This window comes from Epargyreus clarus, unplaced genomic scaffold (assembly GCF_041222505.1).
Source record: "Epargyreus clarus isolate Ecla_fem2 unplaced genomic scaffold, WU_Ecla_fem_2.2 ptg000009l, whole genome shotgun sequence".
NCBI classification, from domain to species: Eukaryota; Metazoa; Arthropoda; class Insecta; order Lepidoptera; family Hesperiidae; genus Epargyreus; species Epargyreus clarus.
Genome location: NW_027332217.1, coordinates 2,412,485 through 2,429,176, shown reverse-complemented (window position 1 = coordinate 2,429,176; position 16,692 = coordinate 2,412,485). Strand labels below are relative to the sequence as shown.

Below are 16,692 nucleotides of genomic sequence, written 5' to 3'. Positions count from 1 at the left end.
TAGCCGGAAATCTAGATAAACCATTTTTTACCCTTAAAAGCTCACCCCCTCCCACTTCCCGAACTCGGATCGACCGTAATTTATTTTTCCTTTCATTTTGATCATATTCCCCTCCTTTTCCAATGGGTTTCATTCTATTGTAATTTTTTTTCATTTTTTACCATTTTTAAAGGCTTCGGCACTGGCCTATATCACTTAGGGGTATGAAAAATAGATAGTAGTAGTCGATTCTCAGACCTTTCAGTAGGTAGGTTATTTTATTTATTTATTTATTTTATTGTGTAAAGCATTTAGTACAATAGGTCAATAAGATACATACAGTTCAATTAAATGCTACCTTTACAGGTGTTACACATGTCAACACTTAGAGGTTTAGTAGTATGCATATAAAATTTGGTGAAAATCGGTAAAGCCGTTTCGGAGGAGTACGGTAACTAACATTGTGACACGAGAATTTTATATATAAGATGACTCGTAATACAGAAACATATATTTTTTTTACTTTTTGTTTTATATATCTATCGTATAAAACGCTACTGTAGAAAATCTCGAATTTCCTTAAAATTAATTACCTATTTAAAAACTTTTGGAAGTTTCTCTATAATTCCATAGACATGAGCACCGTGCACATTATAAGGTGTTTACAAATTAATAATAACAATTTCTGTAGTTCCAAGTAGTTAACATAGTAGTATGATAAACGAAGATATTAAGCAGCCACTTAACTGGACTTTCAACTTGTTAAAGGTGAAAGTCCCATAGTGGTTGTCATATACTTTTACTTCATTAATTATTCAAAATTATTCCTTTTTATTTATTTTTTATGTAATGAACTGTAAGCAAAAAATTAAGTTAAAAAAACTAAATCTTTAGCTGAAAAATTTGGGCAAATATTGGAATTTGAAAGAAAAAAACACAAACACAAAAATTATATTCTTTATTTATTTCTTAAATTTTATTTAATCTTAAAAAATATTTTTATTCTTTAAAACGTTGAAAAAGCTTAAGGTTTACTACGTTGTTCTAAATAAATCTTGATAAGCCTAAGCCTTCCATTAATATTACTTTGCCTACATAAACTTTACAGCCAGTTTAAGATTAAATTAACAAAATAATATCGTAATAAAACTCATTAATCAAAAAAATGTTCTTGTTTATCCTTCGGGAACGATACATTTTTTGAGGATAAAAGGTACCTTATGCCCTTTTCTGAAGCCCTGAAAATATGTGAACAAAATTTAATGATTAGATTATCTAGTTAAGTAGTGATAATGTAACAAAAAAAAATCACATTTGCTTTTTAAAATTACAATAATAAAAATGCCTCTACACAAAACACCTTAAGGACAAGTTGGGATACTTTTCAAGCCCATTTAGGTACACGGGCTCATAATGTTCCTGCCCTATATTCTGAGCTTAATATAACCCTATTACGAAATGCTATAATCATGTGTTAAGGTCCACTAAGGATAATCTACGCCTCTGCTGTCGGGATATGACCAATTTCGTCACGCAATTAGAAATTATCCTATTTAGGGCACCGGGAAGAGGGGTTCTATTACGGGAATTATCCTGGCAATCTCTTATTATCAATGTTATCATGTTATCATTATCATTGTTCATTATGATAAATTATATTAAGTTACGTTATTAAGCTGTAACAGAAGAAGTGGTTGTCATATCGATTTAAAACAGATAGCGTCATAGTCGTAGAACACAGTCGGATTTAACAAATACCAAAATTTACAGGGCAGCCTTTTTAGTTATTCACAAACGTTATTTTACTATGAGCGTATTTCAAATCCGTCCGACCGACCATACCGACTGATTCATTTGAAAACTAAAATACATAGAATAATTTCTGTAATGCAGTAATAATATTTAGACAATATGTTATCCAAATATTATAAAAAGTGAATTTCGCATTTATGTCAGATCCGTCTTTGTTCTACGACTATGACGATAGAGTCATGTTCGATCCCCGGCCAGATAGTCATCTAAATGATGAATTATTTTATGGTACTGGGGATTTCGAAGTTCGAAATTATGTGTTCCTATATAATCCCTGACTCAAGGAATCCTAATGTAGAACTAGACGTATAAAAACGTACTGCTATGTACCTACGCGTTTTAATTTTAATTCATATTTCATTTTATTTTACAAAAGTGACGTAAAAATATATTTTATTTATGTATACTGAAAAAATCCACTTTAATATTACCACGTAAAAATCGCAGTTGAAAATTGGAAATACCCAAAAGTTACACACACATAAGTTACGTACTAGGTATATAAGTTACTCTAATGAAACGGAGAAGATTAAGCTATTTCGAAATGAAATCCTGCCTCCTTCACCATTACTTACATACGTCTTAACAAATTAGCTCATACCACCAATCGCTTCAAGCGCTTCATAAGTAGCTTTAGCGGAATTTTTGCAAACAAAACATTTTTCAATATAAGTGAAATCTTTACATTCTCGGTAAGATGATTACGGCCTATTATGTCGGATATTTCATACAGAAATTGTTCGGTTGGCCTCAGGATAATTGAAATGAATTGCAATACCATTTTTCATGGAAACTCGAAAATTATCTGTTGCATCGTACTTACTTGTATTACAAAACGGTAAGGTTCTTGTGAAATCGAAGTAGCGAAGTGTAGTCTTCTTAATGGAAAGTTATGGATAATATGGACATCTGTAACTTCAAATTCTCAGAATTGGAGCCCTACCTGAGGTCAGTCAAAAACGCCTGGATCTAGAATACTGTAACATTTAAAATTGCTGTTAAAAGGTCTGAATAGATGTATTGGTGTTGCGTTGGTGCCCCGCAATCCAATAAATATTTATCACTGTTACTCATGAAGATTCCCTGATCCGTTTAAGAATACTGAAGTGCGAACCCCACATCAAGTGCCAGTTAATACACTTTACACCATTTTAAGAATTATTAACTTTAAAAAATAGTCCTCAACGAAGATTTTTTAAAAGAAGAAATCCTAACTCAAAGCTCAAACTGAGCTTTGATAAATCTTTTAAAATGTAACCCAGCTTACAAAACAAACCATCAATTCAATCAAATTTCAAACAGCTCCAACCAACCAGCATTTGTGAGTACCAGCAATTTCGAGCCATTCCAGCCACAAATCACTACGTACGAGAGTGCACGTCTGTTCACGTAATTGACACTTGTCGGGTTACAAACGTTTTGTAAGGTACATATGCTTGTTACTTAGAATTATGAGGGTTAATGGAATGTAGTGTCAAGTGGTTTTGTTCTTAATTAAACCTTGCCTTTTTATTTTATTGAGTTATCATCTGAGCATATTCTGCCTGATTGTAAGTGGCTGTTACTGATGGATATTTGCAGTCAATCCGAAATAAGATTAGATTTCTACCAGAGGTTGGCGACAGATACGTTGGTATCCCTGAGGATTAAGGAATAAGGAATCTCCCCACGTCCTCCCAAGCGGAACACAGTAGAATTTAACACTGCAGTTATTAAAACCTACTATCACCTACAAGCATTTGCAACACCATAAAAGTCGTCTAACTTCTGTAGAGCCGGCTTAGGAGAAGAGGGATTGTAGCTATTGAAGATATTTTTCAGAAATATGATACCTGTCTTAATTATCCGAACCAGTGGTTAAAGTATTACACCTTATTTTCGAGACCTTTACGCTTCCAAGAGCTAATGAATGAATGTACTTTTAGTCAGATATTTTTCGAATTGAACTGACTATCCAAGATTTAAATCGACACATTATCAAAAACAAAATGTCATTTATAACTGCCGACAAAGAGCATTGAAAGAAATAATCGCAATTAAAAGTATTAAAGAGTGAATGGCCGATATGGGCAAAAAGTCGAAAACGTCCACAGATTTCTGTCTCGTCAACCAATTGACATGAACGAAAGTGAAAAGGCTCGTGTCCAGATCGATATAATTAAGTGACAGCTCGTTATTTATCATATCGAGTTCTTGATATCGAAATAACGTTTTGATATTGGATCTATATTATGTACCTGCACCAAATTGTGGGCAAGTTTTTTGAGTGAAACCCATTCATTGATTTTGTATTGAAAACTTTTGAAAATTATTCGTTTGAGTATCACTTCTTTGTAAAATAATTATTCCAACACGTTTAGCACGTTTTTTTCTTGCCATGAAGTATCAAAAAGTAGCGAGAAACAATCCTCCTAATTTCAAACCTATTTAACTACTTAAATATACTATACCTACTATATACTATACTATACTATACCTACGTATAGCCCGCGTAAATCTGCTAGTCCGCTCTGAATATAGACATGAATTGCGTCGTCATAACAAATTGCATGACTACACTTGCTCGCAACAACTTCAGAGCGGACTAGCATTTTGGCCCGGACTATGCCGCATTTATAACCTCGAGAGGCCCAGAAACAATTGTGTAATTTGTATATAATACTATTAAATGATTGTAACAGTAAATACCTAAAGAAATGTGAAGTTTAATGTAAAGCAATAATTATAACTATCAATCATTGGATATTAATTTAGTCAACTCAAACACTCATGTAGCGAAATATCGATATGAGAAAGTCGTCGCTATTTGTATCATTCGAAATTCGAACAGCCGACAACGAAAGAAACATTTCCGGCACTGGATAATGAAGAACATCATTAATGATGTGTTGATGTCCATTCATTAATGATTCTCATATTATCTGCGCTCACGTATTTATTCATTGGATTTATTAAGTTCATTGAGGGATCATGACAAACAAATTTATTGTTTTCGTTATCAATTTACCTACTGGTAAAATAAATAAATTATTTTTCATTGTTCATTTTTTGTTATTTAATTTAATCATACAGTCAAAATATATTGATGTGGTTATAACTATCATATGTACAAGCTTATTTGTAAAATGAACTATTATGGATATTTAGTGCGACACGACTTCAAGATTTAATCCTAAAGAAGTAAACTAAAGAACTCCGTTGAAATGTGAAATGACTACAACCACATCGAAAAATTCATTTTTTTCTAAACTTCGTTTGCTTATAAGACCTGCGTAAACCGTATAATAAAAATCTGTCAAGAAACACATAATAAATTAATTAGGAAAATTAATGTTACTTCCACGTTTACTTTAATTGTACTTCACTGCATAGTCTCTTCAATGATAATGTTGACATGTAGTACACCGCCAGTCGTCAGCCTTGTGTCACGTATATTCAGAGCTAAAAACCTCGAATTCAAATAATTTAAAACAATATCCAACCTACTTATAGCGCCCCCTACCGGTAAATGTCATTATCGTTTTTCGTGCAGCCTGTGTACATTTATGATTTTTCAAAATAAGAAATAAAATAAGTAATTTATCGTAAAAATTGTTAATTTATAACAAATATTTCAATTAATAATTTATAAAAGACGTAGGTGTGATATATTGTGCAGAAAAGTTACAATGGAAAATAAAGAAATTTGACGAAATTATTCTGAAGACTTGTACTAGGCGGCCATTACGAATGCAGTCGCAAATTGAAAATGTATTATTTTCATTTATTAAAGATAAGATGATAATCTTATATGTTAATGAGGAATGACAAGGTAAATTTTTACATATATATTTTTCCAAGCAAAGGATTTTTAGATTACCATATTGTTCTGTAGCAAGGAATTTGACGTCTTATGTTCATTAACTAAGCTTGTCACCTATTTAGGTGATCTCGCTTATTTAAATCCTTATATAAATCTCGCTTATATAAAGCTATGAACATAGAAATAGGGTGCTATTTAGCCCCGTGCATGGGTACTAACCCGTTTATACTGAGTATTTACTCACATAAAAGAATCTACTATTGAGTAGAATATACCTAATAGGTATTCACCCGTTCAAATAAGGTTATGACCCTTACATATTGGATATTTACCTACATTACAAGAAATAGGGTGCTATTTAGCCCCGTTCATGGGTACTAACCTGTTTATATTGAGTATTTACTCACATAAAATAATCTACTATTGAGTAGAATATACCTAATGTTCATCCGTTCAAATAAGGGACCCTTACATATTGGATATTTGCCTATATAACAACTATAATAAGATACTACTATTAAGTAGACGGATACAACGGATATTCACCCATTCTAATAGTGTATGATGTCCTTCACATCGGGTAAATAACCCATATAACAAAATACTAATAATCAGTAGATAGACACAACTATTACCATCGATTGGGTGTAATGATTTTAATGAATGAACATTTTATTGAAGAATCATTCAGATTAATAATGTACATGATACAGGATATAGAGATGACAATTTATATCCTTTTGTAATACTCTAGAGGAACCTAAATTTGGTTTAACCATTCATAAGAATTTGGTATCTAGGTAGATCAGCATATTAAAGAGTAATTTACTAAAGGGACTATCTATCTATCTAGATAGAAAAAATAGTTTAAAGGAAGAACACTAGCCTCTAGGAAACTGTGGGACGGATAACACATGATTAGACTTTAAAAGTTGCACAAGTCGCAGTTACTATTGTAGCTGTAAAGAGTCAAAAGCCATGCCACATCAGGCGAATGCTTACTGCTCTCGAGCATTTGACATGATTGTTTCTTAATAATTTTAAATTATTTGCCTTTATAAAGATAATTTGCTATCAATTATCTTATTACTGGTGCTGGTCATTTATTATGTATAATAAATAATAAGAAGAAATTTCATAGTACAAGTACTGGAACAAATGATCGGCAAAATGGTTTAAGAAACAATGATTGTTCAATTCATATATATATATAGTACAATATTTTATAATAACAAATATAACGAAGATATTTACACTTCATCCTATGATAAACTTCATCCAAAAGTTTGAGATACTCATACCAAATAGGGTCATTATCTGACTTACAACAAGCCTCATGCACAAATACCTGTATCACAGAAAGGCTTGATCGAAGTTTCCTTTGGAATAAATCTTCAATCACAACAGATTTTTAGGTGAGTGGTTAATAATGTGGTCGATTATAATTATAATTTTAAAGACCAGTTGTAACAAATAACTATTGACCCAAGTTTTGCAAGTGGTTAGCTTTAAGAGTCTATTTGTATAAACACTTAAACTCATTATTTTCAAGGAATGAAGATTTTTTTTCAAAATATACTCGGTATGTGTATAGAAAGACTTCTCACATCAGTGGTAACATATTGTTTACTCTTAACCAATTTTTTACAATATTTTTACTTTACCAACACCTGATGATGGTGATGTTGGTTTATATTGAATATCTTGGTCTTAATCTTGAGCTTTAAATAAAGCCTGGCATTCCACTCACTACTTACTATTGTTTTCAAGAATGCATATTTGGATACTAATTCATGATTACCTTAAACAGTGTTTACATGTCTATGGTTAAAAGGAAATTCTATGCATTTCAAGTTCTTTCCTTTGGTTTGAGCAGAACACTATATTTATGTTTTTACTAACCTTTTAAAAGATACAAGACCCTACATAACTGATTAAGATCTAGGGACATTGTGTCAGTTATATATTTATATAACATAGTTCCTATTTGAAATGTCATAATATTGGACAAGGAACAATAACGACACTTAGTAATTTAGGATCATAGACATAATAAGCTATATCATTCTTTAGGATTTATTGGTTACTTAAAAGATAGTTTGATAATTGGAAATAATACAACTGTTAAGGTTGTTCATTGTATTATACAAGGAATAAATAAATAAAAAATCAAATTGCTTTACCATTAGATAAAAGATTAAAAATCAACACAAGGGTGAAATAAAAAGAAAAAAAAAAAAAAAAAATAAAAAAAAATATATATAATAATAATATTAGAAAATAAAAATTATAATAAATGCAAAGATATGTATATATATATATAACAATTTTAATAATGTTTATCAAAATACTATCCCTCTTACAGATAGATATAATTACAGGTGGTAGTTGTCATATTATTTTTATTATCGGGACACAATCAGTTATGTAACATATGGTCATTATTCTCGGTATTTTTGTTATTTGATTTAAATAACAAATCCGATCAACTATTTAAAGTTAAATGCAGCGTTACTTGTGCTTAAAGATATTTTTTCAATAATCATCTTCAACACGGTGAAACCCTAATACGTGTAGGCAACTCCACAGTTATTTCATATAGAAACAACATGGTGTTTAATACCCACATTTAACCGTAATATCAAGGCACATATTGGGTTTATTAAATACCCAAAAAATGTTTTTATTTCCCTAATACATTCAATAATTTCAGAATGAATTTGCTATCACTAAATCAAGATTATACATTGCGAATTAACACTTTGAAGGTTTTTAAATAGATTTATTTACTAGGAAACCTACAAGAAGTATGACTTACATGTCATGACTAAGGTTATACTATTTAAATGGAAATATTCATTTTATTTCTAATAAAATAATTGTTGTTAAAGATTATCTCTGAACGGTTGGGGAGTTTGTGGTAGTATCAGACTGGTCCAGACACTCCTAAAAAATAGTATTAAAAAAAAAAAAAAAAATAAACCTTTCGTTTTGGAAGGGTTGCATTTTGGGTCCCATATGAATTTAAAAAAAAAAAAAAAAAAAAAAAATAAGATCTAGATCCATTTGTTTTTCGTCAACGCTTTACCCTGTAGGTTACTCGCTTCCTCGAGGAGCGTTTCGTTTCTATACACGAATCTCAAGATTTTGTTGCTCTACAAGCAATGTTAGACGCAATAATGAAAACGTGATGCTGGTGCTTATAATATTTTGGCCTAAACAGTGTAAATAACTAGATCTATCTGTAGACTGGTTACAATATTCTTTTCATTTTGATATATATATATATCTAGAATTATTTTTGTTCTTAAAATGCATATTTAGGTTTTCTATCCTCCATATCCCAAGTATGCTATTAGTTGGGATAGTTACATCTGATGTATAAATATTTTTAGCGAGTTACTCGTAAGTGTAAAATATTATATATTATTTGGTGGAGATGAAGATACTAAATACTATTTACTTTTTTTGGTTATTGTAATTACTCATATAGTAAAAAAAAAAAAAAAAAAACAATAATAATATATGAGTAATATATATATATATATAAGTAATATATAAAAACATTAGATATCGTATATATTATGACGTTCACTTGGTGTAAGCCCGTGAATGCCATTATTACTACCGATTCGCCTACATCTGAGTCGAGACTTCTAAAAAGTATACATAAACATAATAATAACATTATTGTATATTAACCAAATTGCTTGGCGGAAGATATTGTATATTAAATTGCCACATGAATTTAAACCTTACTATAACCAGTGTTCAAACAATCTAGTATTACCATTATTTCATAGTAATCATAGTATTTGTCCAGCACATCCTTAATAAAATTACCTAGATAGGCCTAGTAACACTTGAGAGTTACAAGAATAAGTTTATTTCTTTTATGTAATCTTATAATACAGTGACCTCCCAGACGACAGTTTCTAGATTTTACCAACCACGGAGGATGATGGCATTGATATATCATTTTTTACAATACATACCATTAGAGAGCACGCTTTACCACGCTGCTACGCTGACGTCTAAACATATGAGTGTCAGTTAAGACCCTCTTAGATGGATAGCTGAATGGATCAGATCTAAGTTCAATTTTGTAGTAGAGACGTTACATCAAACGTATACTTGATAACTGTAATTAATATTTAAATAGATATATTAAATTAGGAATTTTAAAAATAATAGGATTTAAATGTTTTTGTATCTTGTTTAATAGACTCGTTATTTTACAAATCTCTAAACATCTACATGTCAACATTATCATTGAAGAGACTATGCAGTGAAGTACAATTAGAAATTAAACGAACTTACCTAAGTGAAGTTCCAATTTCAATTGTACGAACTGCATAGTCTCGAAATGATATTATAACCCACCCACCCATACTTATATACGATAAGTATTACCCATAATATCATCTATGTTGTAAAATAATCGAGCTAATGAACTTACATCTTGACCCCAGGATCTCTAAACTTAATGACATTTACCGGTAGGGGGCGCTATAAGTAGGTTGGATATTGTTTTAAATTATTTGAATTCGAGGTTTTTAGCTCTGAATATACGTGACACAAGGCTGACGACTGGCGGTGTACTACATGTCAACATTATCATTTCGAGACTATGCAGTTCGTACAATTGAAATTGGAACTTCACTTAGGTAAGTTCGTTTAATTTCTAATTATATTCTTATCGCCACTAAATTAAAATTCAAAATTACTGCATATGAAATGTCATACTATATCAGGCGCCCGCAAAACACGGAAAACCGTAAGTCTGTCAGTATGTATTTTTATATCTCTTGCCATCCGCCGAAACGGGCTTGAAATTAATCCTCAATATATTTTATCGTAACTTTAACTTAAGGACAGCATAATGGAAGGAGTAGACAGATATTTTACGGGTCTCACTGTGGGAGATAAGCGATATAAAGTACCTGTAATCGCTTTAATATCCAACTGGTAAACACAGACTTATTTCCAAAAGTTAATGGTATAATATTTTTTGATTTTAAGGTAAGCAAAATAAACGCATTGAAGATAAAAAAATGTAAAAATTTTGGAGCCCACGGTTGGTCAAAAGCAATGCAAGCATGTTCAAAATTCGATGCACTAATGACTACTAGAAGATAACTAGAAACCGCTCGATACCTCAGGACCAATCGAAATCTGCAAGTCTGGGAACTTTGAAAAGTGAACTATAGAAAGCTATTAAATAGATCAAACAATTATGAAACTTGGTCCTTGAGTATGTTATGTTTACGTTATTTATATGCCTATAGACTGCAGCGACCAAATAGATGGAAAAGTCTGACATATTTCTTCATCAGTTCCTTAAACAAAATCTGCTGACACCAACCACGATATCACGACCATAAATTCCTTCAATATTACATTTTCTCGTTACTCGCGTACAGTGAAACCAGTCCAACAGAGTTCCTGTTATTAAACACGTCATACTCAAGATAAGCGTGATACTAAAATACATCTTTTTGTCTGAAGAAACAGAGGGTTACCGAGGACAGGACGTGGATCTAGAGTAACGTGATACGGGAAAAACGTTCGCGATATTATAAATGTAATGCCATACAGTGTAGGTTTGGTTTGTGGCACGGACATACGGATTAAGAGAATAGCAAACATTTGTTGCAATAGTGTGTTTAAAACGATGATAGTTGTGTATATTGATAAGAAATTATGAGCGCATATTTAAGATGCTTTTGTAATTTTGAATCCGTATCCACGACGAAATATTATAAGTAATTCACATTCTTTTAAAGCTAATGCTGTTTGTGAGGTCAAACTTTTCATGTAGAGTTGAGACTTACTTATTCTATTATCTGTGTTAACTTCTGACTGTACATGTATTTTACTTGACTTCGTAGCACTTGAAATACAGTTTTTTCAAATACACAAAGTGTTTTTAATGATCATGAACGCGTAATTCGGCTTCATCTCTATATCAGGTTGAAAATGCGCTTGTGTATTACGCCAATTTAATAAAAAAAAGCTAAAAGAAATATGGCTTCTAGTGTATCGGGAGTGGATTAAGCTGATACATGGTAGCCACTACTTGGTGCCCCCCTACATGTTAGCCACTACTTGATGTCGGGACAAAACGTTTATACCCGAAAACCATTGTAATTTAGCTATTCGTTCCCCACGCCCGTGTATCACAAGTTGCATGGAATGCAAGTTGTAGTAACGCGTTTTTGTTCGAGCGTTCTCTCAAGTTTATAGCCCCGCTCTTGACTCAGACCGTGATTCGAGAAATACACACTTAGACAGATAGATAAGCTTGTGTGTGACACATAATTTTAAACTAAACTTGTACGAAAATAATCTTTCATACTCGTAAGTGAATATTGTCACATTGTTATATTTTTTGAGTGGGGCAATAAGTGTTCCAATTTTGTCCTCTTTTTTTTTTTTTTGTTGACGAGGGGGAAACCTTCAAAAGGTACCCGATGCCTTGGGAGCGACACAGGGTTATGTGGGACTCTTACCGCACTAAAACCCCCCCGGTGGCCGTCCTCAGCGCTGCGTAGAGGACTCCGGGATCTCCAAAGGAACGCAACCGGAGTCCTCTTAGCGCATTGCCCCGTCGGGCTCCGCCCAGGTGAGCTTATTGCTTACCGCACCGTCTGGTGCGTACGTGATGGTGGTGGTGGTGGTGTAATTTTGTCCTCTGGGGTAGCGACGTATCTTTTGGGCTAGGGACTGTATAAGTAACACACAAGAGGCGTTATATTTTAGTCCTTAGATAAAAACGAATCCATAATCCATCAAAGGTTAGACTTTTAAACTATTAAACACTGATGTCCATAGACAACAGTAACCACTTACCAACAGATGAACTTCAAGTGCATTTACTGATCTAATATAATAAAATAAGATATAAGGGAAATAATATAAATTCTCATAATAATTAAAATGATATAAGGGAAATGAGACATTGTAAAAAGGCACTTAAATTTCAGATACACTACCTCTTATATCTCTTATACAATAATAATAAAATTATATTCAGATGCAAGGTGTAAACTGTAGGATTATATCGCATGAATAAGCTACTAGCTTATATAAGCTGCTGACTTATAACATAGTTACCTAATCTATAAGTCAGTATAAGTTTACTTTTATTCAAATCTAATAGCTAGGAGAGGAAGGTAACGAGCAGAAGCTGACGGTAATCAACTGTTGCTCATTAAATACATACTTTATTACTTTAACTCTTTGATAAGTAAAATAGAAAGATACTTCACCGCCTTCAAATTGAATGCAGCCACTAAAGGATTTATCATTTATTTTTTTAATTCTTGACAAATAACAAACATTTTTGGAGAAAATTTACGGATTAATAAATAATGCTACGTAATTTACATAAAAAGTAAATAAGTATTTCAAACATTTTAGGGACATTTATTTTTAGACCGGAGCCGTAGCAGAACTTTATTTACTAGAGTGATCAATCTATATATTTTACTCATCTAAGCTTAAACTATAGAAGTTCCTAACGATATTTGTTTATGAGACGATCAGCATTCAAATTGTGAGACTTGTCTGAGACTTACGTATTTAAGTATCAGGGATGTATGAATTAATTAATGAGAAAGAATAGACCACAGTTTACGGCGCTGGCTAATTGCGTATTGGTAGACTTCACATATCTTGGAGAACATTTTTTAAATAGGTATATCTCAGATATGCAGGTTCTCATGATGTTTTCCTTTACCGTTAATGCAAGTGATAATTAATCAAACGCATAACTTTGAAAAATCCGAGGTGCTTGCCTGGGTCTCGAACCTCGTACTCTTCGTCTGAGAGGTCGAGTTTAAAGAGTTTAAACCATTAGGCTAACGTATCAAACAAAATAAACACAAGTAAACAAACTCGCAAAGAGTAGCTAGTAGCTAAGATGAGGCATCCGTAACGAGATCTGTTTATGAGACCAGCATCCGAAGCTGTTACAGATATTGAGTATCGATAACTCTAATTGGCGTTAAATGCAAACACAGGAAAATATTTACACAAATGCAATGACTTGATACATTTTCTGTATAATTTGCTGTACTCAAGTGGGATGGCCTATTTGAATGCAGATGTCCACATACCAGATAGATAAGATGATCGTATACTGCTTCTTTATAAAGAAAGTCACCTACTGAATGCCTGTATAAAATTTGTGATGAGATTTCGTTTTATCAGAATAACACCAAAAACAGTGATAAATATGATTAGAATTGAAGATAGGGTTGCAATTCGGCTGCTCCATCGAGCATTTCGAGGGTCAAACTCCAGGCAAGGGGATAAAATAGGGGATGAATATTTTACTTCGTAACGCGCACGAAGCCGCGGAAAAAAGCTCGTTTTCATTTAAAACGTGGTTTCCCACGTTTGAACTATCTGGCCTAGTGTCACTTTGGATATTTTAATTGGAAAATCACTTCAGCAGATGACTTTAATCAATGCATTAGAGAGCTCGATGACAACTTTGAAAGGACATACTAGTAAACTAGTATTAATATTAGGGAAAGTAATGAAGGATTTCAATCCAAACTCTCGTATAACCATATTCAAGTAATGTATGAGAGCTATCTCCTTTCTCAAATAACAGGTTACTCTGCTTAGCGAATACCAGTAAGTCATAACTGTATTTTTATGGTATTAGCACTAGAATTTACATTCTATATTTATACAATTATACTGTCTGGCTTTTTGCCTGTTTGCTTCAATTGGTTTGGTTAGTTGGAGAAAGTTTTCTTTTTTAATAGCGAGGTAAGCGAGCATGCAGTCAACTTGATAGGGAGTGGCTACTTCCGCCCATAGACACTTGTAATTAATCCCAGATTTTTTTACCTATAGGTATAGGATATGTATAAGGTATATGGACATTGGACAACTGTAATCAAGCCCAGATAGGATTAGATTCCTACTTAAGGTCGGCCACAAGTACGCCGCTACTCCTGATGACAAAACTGGTACGCCACGGAAAAATATGTCTCTCTTACCACACCCTTCAAACCAGAACACAGAAGCGCTTAACACTGCTGTTGTTAGGCAGAAATAGGTGTAGCGGTGTTGCTGCCGGAGTCGAACAACAAAGGGTTCTACCAACGTCAAATCGATTACGATTAGAGTCCTATCTGAGGTCAGTATTGCATTGCCTCGGATAAGCAAGTCTCTTACCATGCTACTTGCTCTTATTTTTATTATTTTGTGCACACATAATGCATGTTTATGAAATTATACATTTAATAAATAAACAGCCCTGATTAGATAACAGTTGATAAAACATGTAGGTCTTATAAAAAACTTCTATAAACGAAACATTTGTTTTTTCTTCTCAATGTATCACACTAAGGATTTAATAGCCTTTCAATAAAATATCAGTGATAAGTGAGCGGTACCGTACGAAAAAACTAGTCTAGAACATGCGTTTGGAGCACGATAGTCGTGTATCGAGCAGGAAGACCTAATAACACGGCCGACAGCTAGTGATGTGATATCGATGTCGATAGTGACGTGCTTCGTTAAACGCACCGTTACTTGACGCAAGCGTGGTATGTGTTTCCTTCGTATTTATTAGCTGTCATTTTTTATTCGCATTTGAACCTATATTTTTTATGAATTTGAATTTTGATACCTATTTATTATCTCATATTTTTTATGAATTTGAATTTCTAAAGTAACATGTAGTCCACTTGAAAATATCCGTAACCAGGTCTATATGGACCAGATGTTGGTAAAGCGATTGGTAAAGCCTCGTCTTAGAGTCTCTACCTCATACCTATCCTTTAAATTAGGATCCAGTGATGCTTAAAATAATCATATTTCTAAGCGAAATATTGCAAACAACTGTACTACAACAATATTTAAAAGCTAATTACGGGATAAAGATTCCTTTAAGGGTTTTGCCTTAGTCCCGCACTTGGGTTGACTAAAGTACATAAAATCTTCAGCTTTTGTTCTTGATTCCTGATATAATACCCATTGTATGTGGGATATTAGAGTATTTTACTACACAAGATGTTAATATACTCTTATTAATGATGTTACGATGTGATACAAATTTAAACGGAAATTAAAGTTTTTTTGTGAAATAATGGAATTTAAAGATTCCTTGAAATTGAATTGCTTAATACTCATAATAGCAAATACACAAACACCCGCCAGAACAAATATATTAATTCTCATACATATTTGCTTACCCGGAAATCGAATCTGGAACCGTGCACAGTACACCTGTTGAGCAATACAATAATCACCATTACAACACTCACAAAAACTAACGAATACAAGTCATCATGACCACAAAAGCTAATTCCTCATCGAAATTTCATTAAACACGTGCGAAGGCATTCAAAATCGATACAAAAAAACCGATAAAAACTCTCGATGTCTCACTCACGTCCATTTATACGTTTTCATCGTGATATTGTCTGTTTAAAATCATAACCGATTGCAATATCGATATAAGAAGGGCGGATTTATTGATGAATATCGATAAGAATCGAGATCTCGGTCGATATCCGCTTAAGTGAGCTCTTTATTAATTTTTGCTATATCACTACGCTGGACTTGTGAAATTAATCCATACTGATTTACGATGGTTGAAATGAAAGTTTGATTTTATAATAATATGAAATCTTTGTTTAAATGACGTAGCTTATATTTAATTATTCGTTTTATTTATGTTCAACTATAATGTTTTCTTTTGGACCAATTACACTAATTAAATTAATTATATCTTCTCATTATTAATTAAATCATAATCGGATAATATTTCATTAATTTATCGAAAAAATATTTTATTTCACGTTTACAGAAGCTTAAAGAATTAGTGGTTTTATACAGTTATATGTTATATTTTATTAAGGTTAATTTACATCTACATAGACTGTGTCAGACGCTCGCCATGACAGACAAAAGTGTTTTTTCTATATAGTGTGTATTAACGTATTTACTTCCACTATGACAAAGCCGCGCAGATTTGGGCTATAAAATATTCTATAGAAAACTATGATTTTGTCTGCCACGGCCCGTGTCTGATACGTTTAATGTCTGTAGATTTAAACGGGGTATTACTGTCT

General features: G+C 32.5%; 1 protein-coding gene across 4 annotated transcripts in view; it reads left to right on the top strand.

Moving 5' to 3' along the window:
* The window catches only part of rols (zinc-RING finger and ankyrin repeat domain-containing protein rolling pebbles), a 218,870-nt gene that overhangs the window by 133,388 nt on the left and 68,790 nt on the right, over nucleotides 1-16,692 (top strand). The gene's annotated exons all lie outside the window — the stretch shown is intronic.